The sequence below is a fragment of the Bufo bufo genome, chromosome 7, assembly GCF_905171765.1.
Source record: "Bufo bufo chromosome 7, aBufBuf1.1, whole genome shotgun sequence".
NCBI lineage: Eukaryota > Metazoa > Chordata > Amphibia > Anura > Bufonidae > Bufo > Bufo bufo.
In genome coordinates this window covers 89013705-89029317 of record NC_053395.1, presented here as the reverse complement: position 1 = coordinate 89029317, position 15613 = coordinate 89013705, and positions in this window count along the sequence as shown.

Genomic DNA, 15613 nt, shown 5'->3' with positions numbered 1-15613 from the left:
AAACAGTGAGGATCTCGAATAACCAACTTGCCTCTCGGCAATGAGATTATAACAAACAGCGCAACCAGGACCGGCCTACCATCCGGGGGTAACGTATATGGTTCCTTTTTATATTGCTCAAGTTGATATATGGACAATTTTCCATGAGCGTTTTCCTTCTATGACATTCATCTACAAGAGCTATATTACCTTTACATACAGTTTACCATCCTTACAAGGAAGGCTAGTAAATTGTACTCCTAGTACATTTGGTTCCATTGCAGTATACAAAAGGCTTCATCTGGTCATCATTGGAGCCAGAGACTTTATTCACTAGTACTGCTCACCATTCATGCTTTGTCTATTACTCCCTATGTGAATTTTATGTATGGTATTTTATGCTATTTTATATATTTTAGGTAGTAGTGTTTCATGAGATATATTGGTAATAAATATTGTACGTATATACATATGCTGTCCAGGGCTCCTTGATATTTGAGTTCCCCTCCCTTTCATATATCTGCTAAAAATTACATTTGGTATAAAAGCTTTCTGAGGTGGAAAGATTCACTTATTGTGAATCATATATTGACTTGAGAGGTTTAAAGGACACAAGACTTAAAAAAGGAACAGACAAATCCTTTTATCAAGTAAAAATACACCATGTATCAAAGATTTACAATCAACATTATATTTGTCATTTGTTTGTAACATTATCACTGGAAGCCAGCGTCTGATAGAATCTCAAAGAAATCTGTCTAAGGTTTATTCTAAACTTTTATTCGTACACAGTGTGAAATATAACTGTTAGCTGTATATATAAAACAGATATTCCTATTTGGACATGGACAAATCTACAGAATATGCCATAAATGTCTGACAAATGTGGGCCAGAATAATTTTTGTAGTGTGGACATATACAAATAAAACCTATATTATGAAATAAGAAATCTTACTAACCCCCATACCTATATTTTCAGAAAGTTGACAACAGCATAATGCCAAAATGTCACTCAGCAATTTATACACACAGACATCTTCATACAACTTTACATCAAAGCGTTTTTTTTTATAATAGTTTATATTAGTGGGTAACTTTTGTGTAACTGAAGGTGAAAGTTATATGCACCCTACCTCCTAAAAATAAAAAGTAAACATGCAGAGTTCACATATACGACGTAGATCTCAAGTCCCATGCATATCATCATCTATTTTTCTAGATTTCCCCCATCATCTATTTTTCCCCAGGACTGTGACGAGGGGACATCCTCTGCATCTGAAGGAAAGAAGGTTTGTACACAAACATAGAAGAGGATTCTTTACGGTCAAAGCAGTGAAACTATGGAACTCTCTGCCTGAGGAGGTGGTGATGGTGAGTTCACTAAAAGAGTTCAAGAGGGGCCTGGATATATTTCTGGAGTGTAATAATATTACAGGCTATCCAGGGAGTTATTCTGATTATCAGGTTGGAGTCGGGAAGGAATTTCTTTCCCCTAAAGTGGGGAAAATTGTTTATTTATTTTTGTCTTCCGTTGGATCAACTTGCAGCATAACATGCTGAACTGGATGGAAAGATGTCTTTTTTTCAGCCTTATAAACTATGTTACTATGTTACTATATCTTCATAAAATCCTCAGAACTAAAAAGAACAAAATTCTGGAATATAGGAATTACAGTCTTTGAAAGTAAGTGAACCCACAAAACCAATATATTTCTTGAAAGCAAACAACCTGATGATTGCAGCTGTCTTACTAGACAACCATGTCCTCCTTCATGTAACTTTGTTATAAACAGGAAATATATAAAAAAAAAATATTTGATCAAACATTTGCACCTGAAACTCACATCCAAGCAGAGGTTTACACATAACCTCAATATAAACAGAATATATTGTGGTGTACAAAGCTCTTATATACAAGCATATAAATTAGTGTTGAGCGTATCGAAGTTAACAAAGTGGACTTCGATCTGAATTTCAGGAAGAATTCGAGTTGCTGCGAAGCCAAATTTCCGCGTGCTCGTAGTAACGAATTGATTTTCCCTGAAATGGCGGTAAAAATAAAAAAAATCATACTTAACTTGTAGGCTCAAATATGAGCTTCAAAAGCATAAAAAAGTACAACAAACTTAAAAATATTTTAAAATTTTTAAAATATAAAAGTTTAAATCACCCCCTTTTCCGTAGAATAAAATATAAATACATAAATAATATAAACAACATGGGCATAACCGCATCCAAAAACACCTGTACTATTAAAATCTAAAAATATTTTTCCAATACAGCGAATTGCGTAATGGAAAAAAGGGTCAAATTGCCCAATTTGCCATTTTTTCATCGCTTCTCTTACCCCAATTTTTTTTATAAATGTAAATAAGAAGTCACACACACTCCTAATTGGTATCAATAAAAACTACAGATTGTCCCTAAAAAAATGAGCCCCACACAGCTCAGTAGAAATAACTATACCAAGGTATGGAGGTCAGGATATGGTGATGTAAAAAAAAATGGGGTCCCGAACTTTTATACACTAAAATGACTGTAAAAATGTCATGGAAAGGACTAGAGGGCTGCAAATGTCGTCAAAATGTGGTTAATAGCATGGCAAGTGCTCTGCAAACAAATGTGAATAGGGAAATGACTTAAAATAACATAAAATAGGGAAAAGCTATTGAGGCGCAAATGTTGGCCAAAAGAGAATAGCGGAAATGTGGGACAAATTATTGAAGTGCAAATGTGGTACAACTTGTTTAAGTTTAAGCATTGAATCAAAGGAGGTGGTGCACATCAATTAAAGAAGCATTTCAGAAATTTTATTCCCTGTCACCTATGCAGAGCAGGGGTTTATTCACGTCTAAAATTATTTAATGTCAACCAAAGAATGTAACAGAAAAATTACAGAAATTAATTAACCTGTCTACTTGGTAGAGCAGGGGTCTATGAAAGAAAACAATTGTTTATTGTCACCCGAAATTGTAAAATTAAAATTATTGAAATTTATTAAGCTGTCAACTAGGTAGAGGAGGGGTATATTACACCCAAAAATTTGTGAATTTGACCCTAAAATATAACTGACAAATGTTTTTTTTTTTTTTTACCGGTCTAATAGGTATATCAGTGGTACATCACAACAAAAAATTGCTGAATTTCACCAGAAAATGTAACTGCCATTTTATTTTTTTTATTTTTTTTATTTTTTTTACCGGTCTACTAGATATAGCAGTGGTACTTCACACCCAAAAATTGTTGAATTTCAACTGAAAATGTAACTGACAATTTATTTTTATTTTTTAACTGGCCTACTATGTATAGTAGTGGTACATCACACCCAAAAATTTGTGAATTTCACCATAAAATATAACAGACAAATTTTTTTTATTGTTTAACATGTCTACTAGGTATAGCAGTGGTACTTCACACCCAAAAATTGTTGAATTTCAAATGAAAATGTAACTGACAATTTTTTTTTGCCTACTAGGTATAGCAGTGTACATCACACCCAAAAATTGGTGAATTTCACCCGAAAATGTAACTGACAATAAAAAAATTTTTAACCGGTCTACTAGATATAGCACTGGTACTATACACCCAAAAATTGGTGAATTTCACCCGAAAATGTAAATGACAATTTATTTTTTTTAACCGACCTACTAGGTATAGCAGTGGTACATCACACCCAAAATTTGGTGAATTTCACCCGAAAATGTAAATGACAATTATTTATTTTTTACCGGCCTATTAGGTATTAGCAGTGGTACATCACACCCAAAAATTGGTGAATTTCACCCGAAAATGTAAATGACATATTATTTTTTTTTTACCGGCCTACTAGGTATAGCAGTGGTACTATACACCCAAAAATTGGTGAATTTCACCCGAAAATGTAAATGGCAATTTTTTTTTTAACCAGTCTACTAGGTATAGCAGTGGTACTATACGCCCAAAAATTGGTTAATTTCACTCTAAAATGTAAATGACATTTTTTTTTTAACCGGCCTACTAGGTATAGCAGTGGTACATCACACCCAAAAAATGGTGAATTTCACCCGAAAATGTAACTGACAAAGTAGTGAAATGATATAAAATACGTACAAATAAATAAATACAATTAGATTTATGAGGTGGAGTTCCATATGGAGTAGGAGTTTGAGGAGGCGTTGGACGTAGCGGTGTAGGTGGAAGCGGCGGTGGAGGAGGACAAGGTAGCCAACACAGGTTTTTGATTATAATATAAAAAAAAAAAATTAGGGTACACTCTAAAAGAGTGTGAAATATCCAAAATACAAGAATGAGCAATTGCGCTGCAGTATAACAATGGCTGGTTAGTGCCGGTATACATGTCTATTCTGGACAAGGTACGGACAAGTCCTGAGGAATCCATGTCTAGTTCATTTTAATGAACGTGAGCTTGTCCACATTGGCTGTGGACAGGCGGCTGCGCTTGTCTGTGATGACGCCTCCTGCCGTGCTAAACACACGTTCAGATAATACACTGGCTGCAGGGCAGGCCAGCACCTCCAAGGCATAAAGGGCAAGCTCAGGCCATGTGCCCAATTTGGAGACCCAGAAGTTGAAGGGTGCAGACTCGTCATTCAGTACGTGTAGGCAAGTGCACACATACTGCTCCACCATGTTGGTGAAATGCTGCCTCCTGCTAAGACGTTCCATATCAGCTGGTGGTGCTGGTTGTTGTGGCGTGCTGACAAAGCTTTTCCACATTTCGTCCATGCTAATCCTGCCTTCTGAGGTGCTGGCGGTGCCCCAGCTGCCTTGGTGACCTCTTCCTCGTCCTCTGCCTTTGCCTTGTGCTTCCACTGTGCCCCCGTTGTCAGGTGGGAATGCCACCAGCAGCGCGTCTACCAGCTTGCGCTTGTACTCACGCATCTTACGATCATGCTCCAGTGAGGGAATTAAGGACAGTATGTTGTCCTTGTAACGGGGATCCAGCAGCGTGGCCACCCAGTAATTAGCACAAGTTAGAATGTGGGCAACTCGGCTGGTCGTTGCGGAGACACTGCCGTACGTAATCGCTCATGTGTGCCAGGCTGCCCAGAGGCAACGAAAAGCTGTCCTCTGTGGGAGGTCTATCATCTGTGTCCTCTGTATCCCCCCATCCACGCACCAGTGATGGCCATGAGCTGGTCTGGGTGCTACCCTGCTGTGAACATGGTTCCTCCTCCTCCATCTCCTCATCCTCTACCTCATCATCCTCCAGAACTGTGTCCTGGCTGGACAATTGTGTACCTTGGGTTTGTGTGTGCAGGAACCCACCCTCGGAGCCACTTGGAAATGACTGTCCGGAAACCCTACGAAATGATCCCTCTTCCTCCTCCTCCTGTGCCACATCCTCTTCCATCATCGCCAGAAGTGTTTTTTCAAGGAGGCATAGAAGTGGGATAGTAACGCTGAGAACGGCGTTATCGCCACTCTCCATGTTGGTGGAGTACTTGAAACAGTGCAACAAGGAACACAGGTCTCACATGGAGGCCCAGTCATTGGTGGGGAAGTGGTGCTGTTCCGCTGAGCGACTCACTCGTGCGTGCTGCAGCTGAAACTCCACTATCACCTGCTGCTGCTCACACAGTCTGGCCAGCATGTGCAAGGCAGAGTTCCACCTTGTGGGCATGTCGCATATGAGGCGGTGAGCGGGAAGGCCGAAGTTACGCTGCAGCGCTGACAGGCGAGCAGCAGGGTGAGAACGCCGAAAGCGCGCACAGACGGCCCGCACTTTATGCAGCAGCTCTGACATATCGGGGTAATTTTTAAGGAATCTCTGCACCACCAAATTCGGCACATGCGCCAGGCAAGGGATGTGCGTCAAACCAGCTAGTCCCAGAGCTGCTACGAGATTTCGCCCATTATCGCACACCACCAGGCTGGGCTTGAGGCTGACTGGCACAAACCACTCATCGGTCTGTTCTTCAAGGTCCGTCCACAACTCCTGCGCGGTGTGGGGTTTGTCCCCCAAACAGATACGTTTTAAAACTGCCTGCTGTCTTTTACCCCTGGCTGTGCTGAAGGTGGGGAAGGTGTTACGCTGACCGGATGAGGAGCTGGTAGAGGAGGAAGAAGCAACAGGAGGCAAACTGAAGCGCCCTGCAATACTCGGTGGTGGAAGGACATGCGCCAAACTGCTATCCGACTAAGGCCCAGCCGCCACTGCATTTAGCCAGTGTGCTGTTATGGAGATCTAACGTCCCTTACCATGCTTACTGGTCCACGTATCCGTAGTCAGGAGCACCTTGCCACAGATGGCGTTGCGCAGTGCACACCTGATTCTATCCCCTACTTGGTTGTTCAGGAAAGGGATGGCTTGCCTGGAAAAGTAGTGGAGGCTGGGCACGACGCACTGTGGGACAGCCACCGCTATAAGGCCTTTAAAACTATCCGTCTCCACCAGACGGAATGACAGCATTTCAAAGGCCAGTAATTTAGAAATGCTGGCATTCAGGGTTAGGGATCGCGGGTGGGTAGTGGGGTACTTCCTCTACCTCTCTAGCGTTTGGGAGATGGAGAGCTGAAAGCTTCCGTGGGACATTGTGGAGATGCTTGGTGACCCAGGTGTTGGTGTTGCTGGCAGATCCTCTGTTTGCGGGGTGGCAGGTGGCACTGTCACTCCAGAGGTAGATGAAGAGGCCGAGACTGCAGCAGAGGAGGAAGCAGGATGAGCCAGAGATCTTTCTTGTTTTTTGAGGTGACTACTCCACTGCAGCTCGTGCTTTGCATTTAAATGCCTGGTCATGCAGGTTGTGCTCAGGTTGAGAATGTTTATGCCTCGCTTCAGGCTCTGATTGTACAGCGGGCAAACCACTCGTGTCTTGTCGTCAGCACATTGTCTGAAGAACTGTGACGCCAGGGAACTCCTTGGAGCTGGCTTTGGTGTGCTCGGTCCCTTGCTGCGGTGGGCAGTAGCAGGCGTACTGTCTAGAGGGCGGCCGCTCCGCTTTTGCACCCTGCTCCCTCTTCTGCTGTGCTGGTGGCTCTGTGCGACCACCGCCTCTTCCTCCGAACTACATAGATCACTCGCATGACCTTGATTCCATGTGGGGTCGAGGACCTCATCGTCTACCACATCATCTTCCACCCAGTCTTCACCCCTGCCTTCCTTGTCGGTCTGCACACTTTCAGAAGCCCCAGCAGTTGGCACCTGTGTTTTGTCATCATCCAAGATGTGCTGCGATGGTTCTCCCATGTACTCATCTTGAAAAATAAGTGGTTGGGCATTGGTGCACTCAATCTCTTCCACTTCTAGGGTGGGGCTAGGTGGATGGCCCTGGGAAACCCTGCTAACAGAATCATTAAAAAGTAGAAGAGACTGCTGCATGACTTGGGGCTCAGACTGCTTGGCTGATTTGCAAGGGGGTGAGGTGAAAGACTGATGCTGCGGCTGCAGGTGTCAACTGTGGTCTTTCAGCTGGAGACTGAGTGGGAGACAATGTGAAGGAACTGGATCCACTGTCAGCAACCCAATCTAGTATCACTTGTACTTATTCAGGCCTCACCATTCGTAGAGCCGCATTATGCCCGACCAAATACTGCTGCAGGTTCTGTAGCCTACTCGCACCTGAGGAAAGGGTTTCACTTGTGCGTGTAGCTGGCACAGATCAACCACATCCTCTTCCTGCAACATGAGCTTTACCAGCAGCACCACGACCTAGGCCACGTCCCTTATTTGTCTCTCTCCTCATATTTTTTGAATTTAGGATCTTGCCCTAAATGTGTGTTTAATCAATAGTAGAATAGAACGACAGTATGTAAAGGGTATATCTCACACGGCCTGAACCAGACTAGGCCTCAATTAAATTTGTTTGCACAAAATGGATGTATTTCAAATACCTGAATAAAACCCCTGTATTTAAAGGGAATTTCAAACGTATTGATGATGTAAGGGCGCAACAATTGTGTATTTTGCCCCTAAAATGGTGTTTTATTAATAGAAGAATATAAGCCCTGTAAATACAGGGTGTATCTCATACTGCCAGACCCACACTAGGCCGCAATTAAAGATTTGTGCACAAAATGGCGGTATTTCAAATATCTGAATAGAACTTTTGTATTTAACCCCTTTAGGACACAGCCTTATTTCACCTTAAGGACCAGGCCATTTTTTGCAAATCTGACTATTGTCACTTTAAGTGGTGATAACTTTAAAATGCTTTGACTTATCCAAGCCATTCTGAGATTGTTTTTTCGTCACATATTGTAATTCATGACACTGGTAAAATGAAGTCAAAAAAAATAATTTTTATTTATAAAAAAGTACCAAATTTCAAGTTTCAATTTCTCTACTTCTATAATACATAGTAATACCTCCAAAAATAGTTATTACTTTATATTCCCCATATGTCTACTTCATGTTTGGATCATTTTGGGAATGATATTTTATATTTTGGGGATGTTACAAGGCTTAGAAGTTTAGAAGCAAATCTTGAAATTTTTCAGAAATTTTCAAAAACCCAATTTTTAGGGACCAGTTCAGGTCTGAAGTAACTTTGCGAGGCTTACATAATAGAAACCACCCAAAAATTACTAGAAACTACACCCCTCAAGGTATTCAAAACTGATTTTACAAACTTTGTTAACCCTTTAGGTTTTGCACAAGAGTTATTGGCAAATGGGGATGAAATTTGAGAATTTCATTTTTTTGCCATATTTTCCATTTTAACCCATTTTTTCCACTAACAAAGCAAGGGTTAACAGACAAACAAGACTGTATCTTTATTGCCCTGACTCTGCTGTTTACATAAACACCCCATATGTGGTCGTTACACTACTGTACGGCCACACGGTGGGGCATAGAGGGAAAGGAGCGCTGTGTGGTTTTTGGAGGGCTAATTTTTATGGACCGGTTTATTTACACCGTGTCCTGTTTCAACCCCCCTGATGCACCCCTGGAGTAGAAACTCCCTAAAAGTGACCCCATCTAAGAAACTACACCCCTCAAGGTATTCAAAACTGATTTTACAAACGTTGTTAACCCTTTAGGTGTTGCACAAGAGTTATTGGCAAATGGGGATGAAATTTGAGAATTTCATTTTTTTGACAAATTTTCAATTTTAACCCATTTTTTCCACTAACAAAGCAAGGGTTAACAGCCAAACAAGACTGTATCTTTATTGCCCTAACTCTGCCATTTACAGAAACACCCCATATGTGGTCGTACACTACTGTACGGCCACACGGCGATGCATAGAGGGAAAGGAGCGCCGTGTGGTTTTTGGAGGGCTGATTTTTATGGACCGGTTTATTTACACCGTGTCCTATTTCAACTCCCCTGATGCACCCCTGGAGTAGAAACTCCCTAAAAGTGACCCCATTTTGAAAACTACGGAATAAGGTGGCGTTTTGTTGGGACTATTTTTAGAGTAAATATGATTTTTGGTTGCTCTATATTCCATTTTTGTGAGGCATGGTTACCAAAAATTTAAATTCTGAAATTTCATCTCCATTTGCCATTAACTGTTGAGGAACACCTAAAGGGTTAATAAAGTGTGTAAAATCAGTTTTGAACACCTTGAGGTGTGTAGTTTCTTAGATGGGGTCACTTTTAGGGAGTTTTTACTCTAGGGGGCATGAGAAGGGCTTCAAAAGGGACATGGTGTCAATAAAAAAGGCCATCAAAATCGGCCTTCCAGAAACCATGTCGGTCCTTTCCTTTTGTGCCTCCCTTTTACTGATACAGCAGTTTACGACAACAAATGTGGCGTTTCTGTAAACTGCAGTATCAGGGTAATAAATATTAAGTTTTGTTTGGTTGTTAACCCTTGCTTTGTTACCGGAAAAAACGGCTTGAAATTGAAAAGTGGCAAAAATAGCTGTTTTGGCACCGTTTTCCAAAAAATTTTTTGACCGTGTTAATCTGGGGGGTTAGATCATGGGGCGATACCTAATCGCCCCGATACCTAATAAGTCTACTTTTTTTACAATTATTTAGGTTTTAGACTATATTATCCTTTTTGATACAAATATTTTTTTTTGTATCTGTAAAGTCTAAGAGTCATTTTTTTTGTTTTGTTTTTTGCCGATTATCTTATGTGGAGGCTAATTTTTTGCGGGATGAGAGGACGGTTTTATTGGCACTATTTTGGGGGCTATATGACTTTTTGATCGCTTGCTATTAAACTTTTTGTTATGTAAGGTGACAAAAAAAATCTTTTTTTGCACCTTTTAATTTTTAATTTTTTTGGACCGTGTTAATCTGGGGGGTTGGGTCATGGGGTATTTTTATAGAGGAGATTATTACCGACGCGGAGATACCTAATTTGTATACTTTTTTAAAATTATTTTAGTTTTTACAATTTTTTTCAAATCTGAGAACCATAGTTTTTTTATCCGATTGTCAGTGGCTATTTGGGATATAAATTTAGTACTCCATGGAAGTGTGGTACTCCCTGAAGCAACCAATAATGCAGAGGCCCGGATGATCGGGGCACGTGTCACATTGAGTAGTGGTGTCCTTCCATATCCCCCTCCTGTTACACACTCTGCACCTTTTTGGGGTTTGTCCCTTCTTTCCAGTATGGGGGACCACACCTGGAAAGTGTTGGCCAAGGACGATCGGGGAGCCTCCAGTTCCCGAGGTACTCCGGCCTGCTCTTGAGGACTGCCTCATAGAACTGAAGGAATGTTCCTGTGTTGCCAGCACCCTGGGACAGCACAAAAGAGTTGTACATGCACCCAGTAGACCGCAACTTTTTTGTACCATGCCCGGGTTTTGCGCATGGCATTATATGGCTTGAGGACTTGATCAGAGAGATCAACTCCTCCCATATACCGATTGTAGTCGACGATACAATCGGGCTTGAGGACCGTTGCCACGGTACCTCGCACAGGGACAGGGATGATGCCGTTACCATGAATTGTGGACAGTACAAGGACTGTCCACAATTCCGAGAACGTCCGGCGGGCCATAGGGGAGTGTGTGTCTGCGTGTTTATGTGCGTGTAAATCTTTATTTGGTGTGCGTGTGTGTGGGGCACGGGTGTTCACGTACTCACCCTAAGCCGTTACCATGAATTGTGGACAGTACAAGGACATCCCTCTTGTCCTTATATCTGACCAGCAACAGGTTTTCAGTTGTAAAGGCACGGGTCTCACCCCTGGGGATAGGTACCTGGAGGGGGTAAGCAGGGAGGCCACGTTGATTTTTCCGCACGGTCCCACAAGCGGACGTGGATCTGGCGGCGAGGGACTGGAACAATGGGATACTAGTATAAAAGTTATCTACGTAAAGGTGGTAACCCTTATCTAGCAGTGGGTGCAAAAGGTCCCACACAAGTTTCCCGCTAACACCCAGAGTGGGGGGACATTCTGGGGGTTGAATACGGGAATCTCGCCCCTCGTACACACAAAACTTGTAAGTTTACCCTGAGGTACTCTCACAAAGTTTGTACAGCTTCACGCCATACCTCGCCCGCTTTGAGGGAACATACTGGCGGAAAATGAGTCTCCCCTTGAACACAATGAGAGACTCATCAACCGTGACCTCCCTTCCAGGTACATAGGCCTGTACAAATTTGGCCCCCAAAGTGATCGATGACCGGCCGTATCTTATACAGACGGTCATAGGCAGGATCACCTCGGGGGGGACATGCTGCATTATCTGAATAATGCAGGCATTTCCGGATGGCCTCAAACCGGAAGCGTGTCATGGCTGTATTGTAAAGTGAAGTCTGGTAGAGGACGTCCCCACTCCAGTAATGCCTGACACTAGGTTTCTTGACTAGGCCCATATGCAGCACGAGGCCCCAAAATGTCCTCATCTCGGCTGCACTGACCGGTGTCCAGCCACCGTGCCTAGCCAAAAAGGAGCCTGGGTGTTGAGCAACGAACTGTTGAGCGTACAGGTTCGTCTGCTCCACCATTAGATTTACCAGTTGGTCACTGAAAAAATTACTAAAAAAGTCATATTCAGTGAAGCCCACTGTGGAAATCTGGATTCCTGGTTGGCCTACAAAATCAGGAATCACTGGCTCAAATCGCTCTGGGGTACACCAGACAAGTTTACCGGCAGGGGGCTCCGGTGGATTTAACTGGTGGGCCGGAAAACTAATACGAGCCCCAAAGCTGCTCGTACTAGGGTGGGCCACAGGGTCCCTAACATGGCGGTCCCCTTGCTCCGCCTGGCGGAGTCTCCGCCGCCTAGGGGTCTCATCATCATCGCTAGATGATGAGGAGGACGCAGATGACAACAGGAAAGTGGGGTCATCCTCGTCCTCACTGGGACTCTCGGAGTCGGAGGCAAGCTGGGTGTATGCCTCCTCGGCCGAGAACGTCCGGTGGGCCATAGGGGAGTGTGTGTCTGCGTGTTTATGTTCGTGTAAATCTTTATTTGGTGTGCGTGTGTGTGGGGCACGGGTGTTCACGTACTCACCCTAAGCCTAACAGACCAAAAAAATAAAGACTAACTAAAAAAGGGGAAAAAATTTGAATTTTTTTTTAAAACCGCTGAACAACCGTCCGAAGTTGATCAGCGGTGGGGTGTGCGATGCGCTAACAGTGGCTGGACGCTAAGAGTGCCGGCCACAGTCAGCGTACGCACAAAAAACAAACAAAAAAAACTGCCTACACCCTAAAAAAGTTGGGGGGGGGGCAGGGGGGAAAGCAGCAGCACCCCTGGGGGGTCTAGGGTCACACAGCTGTGCTGTGGACCCCAGACACCCTACTTAGGGTGATGCAAGAAAACATTTTTTTTACCAATAACTTTCCCTTTATTTTCCCTGCCTAGCCCAACCTTTCCCTATACTTTCCCTAATTACCTGCTGATAAAGATGGGGGGTGCTGGGGCACAGATCGGGTCCTGGGGGCAAGGATGGGTGCTGGGGCACAGATGGGGTGCTGCTATCATTTGAATCTCCCGCCGGCCTGCCCTCCTACCAATCAGAGGCGATCCTGAGAGGTGATGTCCCGATCACTACTCAGGATCGCAGGATGGTGATTGGTGGGGTAAAAACACACCACCGATCACCATCCTGTTCCGGGTTATCGGGTCCTCAGAGACCCGAATAACCCGGAAACGCAGAAAACCGCAGGTCTGAAGTGATCGGTACGTCATGTGTCCTTAAGAGGTTAAAGGATGTATCTCTCAATGACATCTGCAGCAAAGGCTGCCAAATAAAAAATTTCTGCCCAAACAGGTGTTAGTTTAATAACTGAATATGACAGCAGTATATAACCCTGGAATTTCAAACGTCTTGATGCTGCAAGGCCTGAAAAATTGTGTATTTTTCCCCAAAGAGGGTGTTTTATTAATAGAAGAATATAAGCCCTGTATATACAGGGTGTATCTCAAATGGCCTGACCCACACTAGGCCGCAATTAAAGATTTATGCACAAAATGGCAGTATTTCAAATATCTGAATAGAACCCAAATATATAAAGGGTGTGTCTCACAATGACATCTGCAGCAAAGGCTGCCAACTAAATTTTTTTTGCCGAAACGGGTGTTAGTTTAATAACTGAATATGACAGCAGTATATAACCCTGGAATTTCAAACGTCTTGATGCTGCAAGGCCTAAAAAATTGTGTATTTTGCCCAATGACCATTGTTGAGCGAACCCGAACTGTAAAGTTCGGGTTCATACCGAACTTTAGGATTTTTGGACCCCGGACCCGAACCCGAACATTTCCGTAAAAGTTCGGGTTCGGGATCGGTGTTCGCCGCTTTCTTGGTGCTTTTTGAAAGGCTGCAAAGCAGCCAATCAACAAGCGTCATACTACTTGCCCCAAGAGGCCATCACAGCCATGCCTACTAATGGCATGGCTGTGATTGGCCAGAGCAGCGTGTGACCCAGGCTCTATATAAGCTTGAGTCACATAGCGCTGTACGTCACTCTGCTGTTACAAGTGTAGGGAGAGGATGCTGCTGGACTTGTGATTTCAGGGAAAGAATAGGAGAGAATCTAATTGTGTGGGTACAGGGCACTATCATTTTACCCTGCCCTGAGCTCATTGACCAAAAAATATTAACTTTTAGAATTCTGTTAGTTAGGTGGGTGGCGGCGGCGGCCATTTTATGCATTGCTCAGTGCACCAGCACTGCATCTGAGCTTTTGGGACATTGCAAATCACCATTTTTGGGGGGCAAACTACAACATCTGGATTAGTCAGTGTGCAATTTAAGGTAGAAATACACCTATCATTTTCTGGGGTTTTAAAAACACACAATTTTTTTCAAAAAACAGTATTTTCCAGATCTGTAAGTGATAAATTCAAGTTTAATATATGCAGCTTTCATATTCTGTTAGCAAAAAAAGACTTTATTGGCAATCTACAACATCTGGATTAGTCAATGTGCAATTTAAGCTAGAAATACACCCATCATTTTCTGGGTTTTGAAAAACACACTTTTTTCCCCAAAAACAGTATTTTCCAGATCTGCAAATGTTAAATTCAAGTTTAATATATACAGCTTTCATATTCTGTTAGCAAAAAAATACTTTTTTGGGAATCTACAACATCTGTATTAATCAGTGTGCAATTTAAGGTAGAAATACACCTATCATTTTTTGGGGTTTGAAAAACACACTTTATTTTCTTTTTAAACAGTATTTTCCAGATCTGCAAGTGTTAAATTCAAGTTTAATACACTGCTCAAAAAAATAAAGGGAACACAAAAATAACACATCCTAGATCTGAGTTAATTAAATATTCTTCTGAAATACTTTGTTCTTTACATAGTTGAATGTGCTGACAACAAAATCACACAAAAATAAAAAAATGGAAATCAAATTTTTCAACCCATGGAGGTCTGGATTTGGAGTCACACTCAAAATTACAGTGGAAAAACACACTACAGGCTGATCCAACTTTGATGTAATGTCCTTAAAACAAGTCAAAATGAGGCTCAGTAGTGTGTGTGGCCTTCACGTGCCTGTATGACCTCCCTATAACGCCTGTGCATGCTCCTGATGAGGTGGCGGATGGTCTCCTGAGGGATCTCCTCCCAGACCTGGACTAAAGCATCTTCCAACTCCTGGACAGTCTGTGGTGCAACGTGACCTTGGTGGATAGAGCAAAACATGATGTCCCAGATGTGCTCAATTGGATTCAGGTCTGGGGAACGGGCAGGCCAGTCCATAGCATCAATGCCTTCGTCTTGCAGGAACTGCTGACACACTCCAGCCACATGAGGTCTAGAATTGTCTTGCATTAGGAGGAACCCAGGGCCAACTGCACCAGCATATGGTCTCACAAGGGGTCTGAGGATCTCATCTCGGTACCTAATGGCAGTCAGGCTACCTCTGGCGAGCACATGGAGGGCTGTGCGGCCCTCCAAAGAAATGCCACCCCACACCATTACTGACCCAATGCCAAACCGGTCATGCTGGAGGATGTTGCAGGCAGCAGAACGTTCTCCACGGCGTCTCCAGACTCTGTCATGTCTGTCACATGTGCTCAGTGTGAACCTGCTTTCATCTGTGAAGAGCACAGGGCGCCAGTGGCGAATTTGCCAATCTTGGTGTTCTCTGGCAAATGCCAAACGTCCTGCACAGTGTTGGGCTGTAAGCACAACCCCCACCTGTGGACGTCGGGCCCTCATATCACCCTCATGGAGTCTGTTTCTGACCGTTTGAGCAGACACATGCACATTTGTGGCCTGCTGGAGGTCATTTTGCAGGGCTCTGGCAGTGCTC